Genomic DNA, 6,000 nt, shown 5'->3' with positions numbered 1-6,000 from the left:
ATAAGTGACCTGGAAGACAGAATGGTGATCATCACTGATGCCAAAAAGAATAAGGAAAAAAGAATGAAAAGAACTGAAGACAGCCTAAGAGACCTCTGGGACAATTTTAAACGCACCAACATTCGCATTATAGGGGTCCCAGAAGGAGACGAGAGAGAGAAAGGACCTGAGAAAATATTGGAAGAGATTATAGTTGAAAACTTCCCTAACATGGGAAAGGAAATAGCTTCCTAAGTGCAGGAAGTGCAGAGAGTCCCAGGCACGATAAACCCAAGGAGAAACAAGCCAAGACATATAGCAGTCAAATTGACAAAAATTCAAGACAGAGAAATGTTATTAAAAGCAACAAGGGAAAAACGACAAATAACATACAAGGGAACTCCCATAAGGTTAACAGCTGATTTCTCAGCAGAAACTCTACAAGCCTGAAGGGAGTGGCACGATATATTTCAAGTGATGAAAGGGAAGAACCTACAACCAAGAATACTCTACCCAGCAAGGATCTCATTCAGATTGGATGGAGAAATCAAGAGCTTTACAGACAAGCAACAGCTAAGAGAATTCAGCACCACCAAACCAGCCCTACAACAAATGCTAAAGGAACTTCTCTAAGCGCGAAACATAAGAGGAGAAAAGCACCTACAGAAAGAAAAACAAAACAATTAAGAAAATGGTAATAGGAACATACATATCGACAATTACCTTGAATGTAAATGGACTAAATGCACCAACCAAAAGACACAGACTGGCTGAATGGATACAAAAACAAGACCCATATATATGCTGTCTACAAGAGACCCACTTCAGACCTAGGGACACATACAGACGGAAAGTGAGGGGATGGAAAAAGATATTCCATGCAAATGAAAATCAAAAGAAAGCGGGAGTAGCAATACTCATGTCAGATAAAATAGACTTTAAAATAAAAAATGTTACAAGAGACAAGAAGGGACCTTACATAAAGATCAAGGGATCCATCCAAGAAGAGGAGATAACAATTATAAATATATATGCACCCAATATAGGAGCACCTCAATACATAAGGCAAATGCTAACAACTATGAAAGAGGAAATGCAAGGCAGAAATAGAGACACAGATGTGGAGAACAAACACATGGACATCATGTGGGGAAAGCGGGGAGGGTTGGGGGGAATGAATTGGGATATTGGGATACCAAATTGTACACTCTAAATATATGCACCTCAATACATAAGGCAAATGCTAACAACTATGAAAGAGGAAATGCAAGGCAGAAATAGAGACACAGATGTAGAGAACAAACACATGGACATCAAGTGGGGAAAGCGGGGAGGGTTGGGGGGGGGTGAATTGGGAGATTGGGATACCAAATTGTACACTCTAAATTGCCTGTTAACTGTATCTCAATAAAAGTTCTTAAAAAAAAAAAGAACACTTAAAATTTGTTAAGACGGTGGATCTCATGTTAAGGGTTACTCTTTAGTGAAGCTACCTTCACTAAATCACTGGGGTTTAACTCTTCTAAGGGAAATCTGTGACCCCTGGTGAGAACGATGACCCTGACAGCAGGAAGGGAAGGGAGACACTGAGAAGCACTTCATCTGTCCAGGGAGACAGAGTTTGAAGCTGGGTAGGTTAGTAACCCTGGGAGCCTTAAAAGAGACCCCTGGGGTCACCGGGAGAGTCCCTTAATCCATGACACATTTGAAATAGTCAGAAATGGACTTCATTACCTGAGCTGACTCTGTGGTTGGTACTTAATCTCTTCTCCAGCAATAAAGGAAGTTTTGTGACCCACTGCATTTAATCTTTTTAAAAAAATTTTTAAAAATTTATTTGGCTGCATCAGGTCTTAGTTGTGGCACAAGGGCTCTAGAGTTTGTGGGCTTAGCTGCCCGGAGGCATGTGGGATCTTAGTTCCCTGATCAGGGATCAAACCCGCGTCCCCTGCATTGAAAGGTGGATTCTTAACCACTGGACCACCAGGGAAGTCCCAGTCACTGCATTCAATCTTATATTGGAGGACGCGTCAGGGAAAAGCACGGATAAGAAACCCGGCTTATCTGATTCTTACCCACCAATCCCAGGTGGAAACTATGATGCTTCAGATAAAGGGGGAGAAGCCAGGTATTGTGGTCCTGCCTATACTTCCAGGGAGATCATTACATGTGAAGGATGATATTAGATCTAGCCTAATTTTCAACTTCAACTCCAACTCAAATAATGACAATTATTAATGACAGCTAACTTTTATTGTCTACTCTGCACTGCTAAGTACTAGGTTAGGTTATGTGCTTAACATGGACTACCATGCTTGATCGTCACAGTAACCTCTGAGGCACAGAATGATCAAAGCAAAAAGCCCGGACTCACACCGCTGCCCAGTGTCAGAGCAGGGGCTAACCCAGGTCTGTCTAACTGCAGAACCAGACCACAACGTTAACTTCTTTATCTCTATTTCTTTCAAGCCTGGAAGGAAGCTGTGTTCTTGGGCCTGAGACTAATGGCTCCACTCTTGCTGCATTCAGGATGAAATAGTAGATTAGTTGGGAGTTGATCCCAGATACCAGGGCTTGATCTGGTGAGATCACTCTTAGCCCAGGGATAGGTCCAGAACCTGGGGGTAGGGACTGAGTAGGTACCTAAGGATTGAACTGTCCTCCTAGGAGGAGAGGGCAGTGCAGGGGCATAGAAAGTCTAGAATGGGTTGGCTCTAACAGTAGAGACTTTAAAAAAGAGATATTTTGGAAAAGCTTCTTGCACCATTTGAGAGACAGGACGAAATGACCTTTAAGAACCTTTCCAGGGACTTCCTTGGTGGCACAGTGGTTAAGAATCTGCCTGCCAATGCAGAGGACATGGGTTCGATCCCTGGTCCGGGAAGATTCCACATGCCACAGAGCTACTAAGCCCGTGTGCCACAACAACTGAGCCTGCACTCTAGAGCTAGTGAGCCACAATTACTGAAGCCCATGCCCCTAGAGCCCATGCTCCACAACAAGAGAAGCTACCGCAATGAGAAGCCTGCGCACTGCAATGATGAGTAGCCCCTGCTTGCCACAACTAGAGAAAGCCCACATATAGCAACACCCAATAAATAAATAAATAATTTTTTTTTAAAGGAATTGCCTGGTGGCATAGTGGTTAAGAATCCACCTGCCAATGCAGGGGACATGGGTTCAATCCCTGGTCTGGGAAGATCCCACATGCCGTGGAGCAACTAGGCCCATGCACCACAGCTACTGAGCCTGTGCTCTAGAGTCCGCAAGCCACAACTATTGAGCCACATGCTGCATCTACTGAGACCTGCGCACCTAAAGCCCACTTGCCGCAACTAGGGAAAACCCATGCACAGGCAACAAAGATCCAATGCAGCCAATACATAAATAAATTTAAAAAATCATGTCCATTCATATGAATAATACCGAGAATGGTGTGATTGTGCGCTTGCTTTTTTCTATGGCTGTATGCATTTTAAGTCAGTTATGAAGATAATGAAGTTTAGGCCTTTGGATAAGGGTTACTTCCCTGTCTGCAGATCAGAAGTCAGCTTTGAAATTGTGCAGATCTTCCATTAAAGAAAATGCTCAGATTTGACCAAAGCCAGGGCAGGGAGGATGGTGCTTCCATAATGTAAACAAGTCAGTACTTCCTGATACCATTTTATTTTCAGAATAAGAGACCTCAGTTTGTTCCTCTGTAAAATAGGACTGAAAATCATCTTTACAGGACTTTTTGAAGTTTTAAATAATATACGAAGTGTACTTTATGGGTAAACATTTGTATATTATACTTTATTCAGTTCCCCTAATATAAAGGGCATTAGGAAGAAACAAAAATGGAAGACTATTCAGGTTTTTCCAGATCATTCAGTTTTTAAAAAGTTTATTTATTTTTGGCTGCATCAGGTCTTAGTTGCGGCACGTGGGATCTTTTGTTGCAGTGTGTGGGCTTCTCTCTAGTTGTGGTGTGAAGGTTTTCTCTTCTCTAGTTGTGGCGCATAGGCTCCAGGGCACATGGGCTCTGTAGTTTGTGGCACGCAGACTCTCTAGTTCAGGCGTGCGAGCTCACTAGTTGTGGCATGCAGGCTTTGTTGCCCTGTGACATGCAGGATCTTAGTTCCCTGACGGAATCAAAGCCACATTCTTTACCACTGGACCACCAGGGAAGTGCCCAGATCAATTTTAAAAATAAAGCAGTGTTGAATATATTCTTCTTTTATTCAGAACTTTGAGGTAATTTGACCACACAGCCACTTGAAAGTTACTGAGATAACTAAATCAACTTTTAAAATCACTTCAAAGTGTGGTCTGTAGGACATTCGAGTCAATCAATAAATAGACAACTGGTTAAATAGCCTAATTTTCTAAGCTTGAGATATTTACTGATTTACCCAAGGATTCTTATGCTTTGAGGCTCTGAAGATTTGCTAGATAGAAATACCCCATTCTAAACATTTTATCAAGAAAGATAAACTTGCACAACTTCAAACATTCCTTCTGTTCTATGTTATAATCAACCTATTCAGGTGGATATACTGGAGAAAATGGAGGACAGAAAAGGAGATAAGGGGCACACAGAGCAATTTCCAGATTGAATGAAAATATCCCTAACTTCTGAGAAAGGCAGTTACTTTGTAAGGCCACTTTACTGCTGGTATTTAGAATTACACTTTTTCATAAAATTACTAGTATTAGATAAGATGCTGAGATTCCTGGAAATGAATTCCTGGTAATAATCATTAAAAAGTTTCCTGTAAAGATGGGATTCTTTCAGCACAAAAGGAATGTTTTCATCCAAAGCAGATTGGACTCTGTACTCATTTTTAACAAGGCAGTGTCTTTTCATTGTCTTGACAGGAAAAGCCAGAACTACCCTCATTTCCGACATTAGACAATTATACCACGTGTAACTGAAGCACTGTGATAAGCTGTCATCCACCCTGCAGTTTGGAGGAATGTATTGCAAGACCTGGGAACCATAAGCCAAAGTTACGGATAACCACAGTGCTGATGGATTGCCTCTAAAGCTGTCAATGAGAAGATTCCACTGATGTGTAGTTCCCAGGGTCTCCTTCCAGCGGTAGTAATAAGTAGTAACAGCAATGAGAGCAATCACGGCAGGAGCAGCAGCAGGAATAGTACTAACATTAGCAGTACTAGGGTAAGCAGCAGCATGTATCAAGCGCTTATTTTTGTCAGGCCAGTGCCAAATTTTATACACACACACACACTTTTCACTGATGAGGAAGCTGAGATGTGACAAGTTTAGGTAACTCACTCAAGGCTAGGTTCAAACCCAGAATTTAAACCTAGGACTCTCTAGAGAGGTGGGATGGGGGGGGGGGGGTGGCAGGGAGGCTCAAGAGGGAGGGGATATGGGGATATATGTATACATATAGCTGATTCACTTTGTTGTACAGCAGAAACTAACACAACACTGTAAAGCAATTATACTCCAATAAAAAGAAAAATAAACCTAGGACTATCTTATTTCAAGGCTGAACTCCATACCACCATACATCCCAGTGGTATGGATAGATATTTTTCTGTATGGAGGATTAAAAACAGTAGAAGAGGGGCACTGTAGCCTCTCCAAGTTGACTGATGACAGCAAAATTTTCCAGGTGGTTGAATACCAAAGAGAGGAGTGAGGCTGTAGAAGGATCCCAAAATCAGAGAATTGAGGTGTGTGAGTATGAGTATGAGGCAAACCATGATGTGATCAAGTACAAGGCAGTGTAATTTAGGGGAAATACCCTAATACTATTTATAAGAGACAGTTATGACTCAAATGAACCTAGGAGCATTCATACATGTTCCCTAAAAATAGAAGTCTGGTGGACTTGAAACACCAAAAGCTAATGGTATACCTACCTTTAGTACTCTGTGCTTCAACAATGATTCTCAAGAAAGACGTACTGGGTTAGGAAAAGAAAGTTAACAGAAAGTGGTGTGGAAGATGGGAATGAAAAATAGGGGGAAGATTAGGGCCATTCTATCTGAATAAAATGAAGGTAG

This window comes from Hippopotamus amphibius, chromosome X, assembly GCF_030028045.1.
Source record: "Hippopotamus amphibius kiboko isolate mHipAmp2 chromosome X, mHipAmp2.hap2, whole genome shotgun sequence".
Taxonomy (NCBI): domain Eukaryota; kingdom Metazoa; phylum Chordata; class Mammalia; order Artiodactyla; family Hippopotamidae; genus Hippopotamus; species Hippopotamus amphibius.
This window is presented reverse-complemented; position numbering follows the sequence as displayed.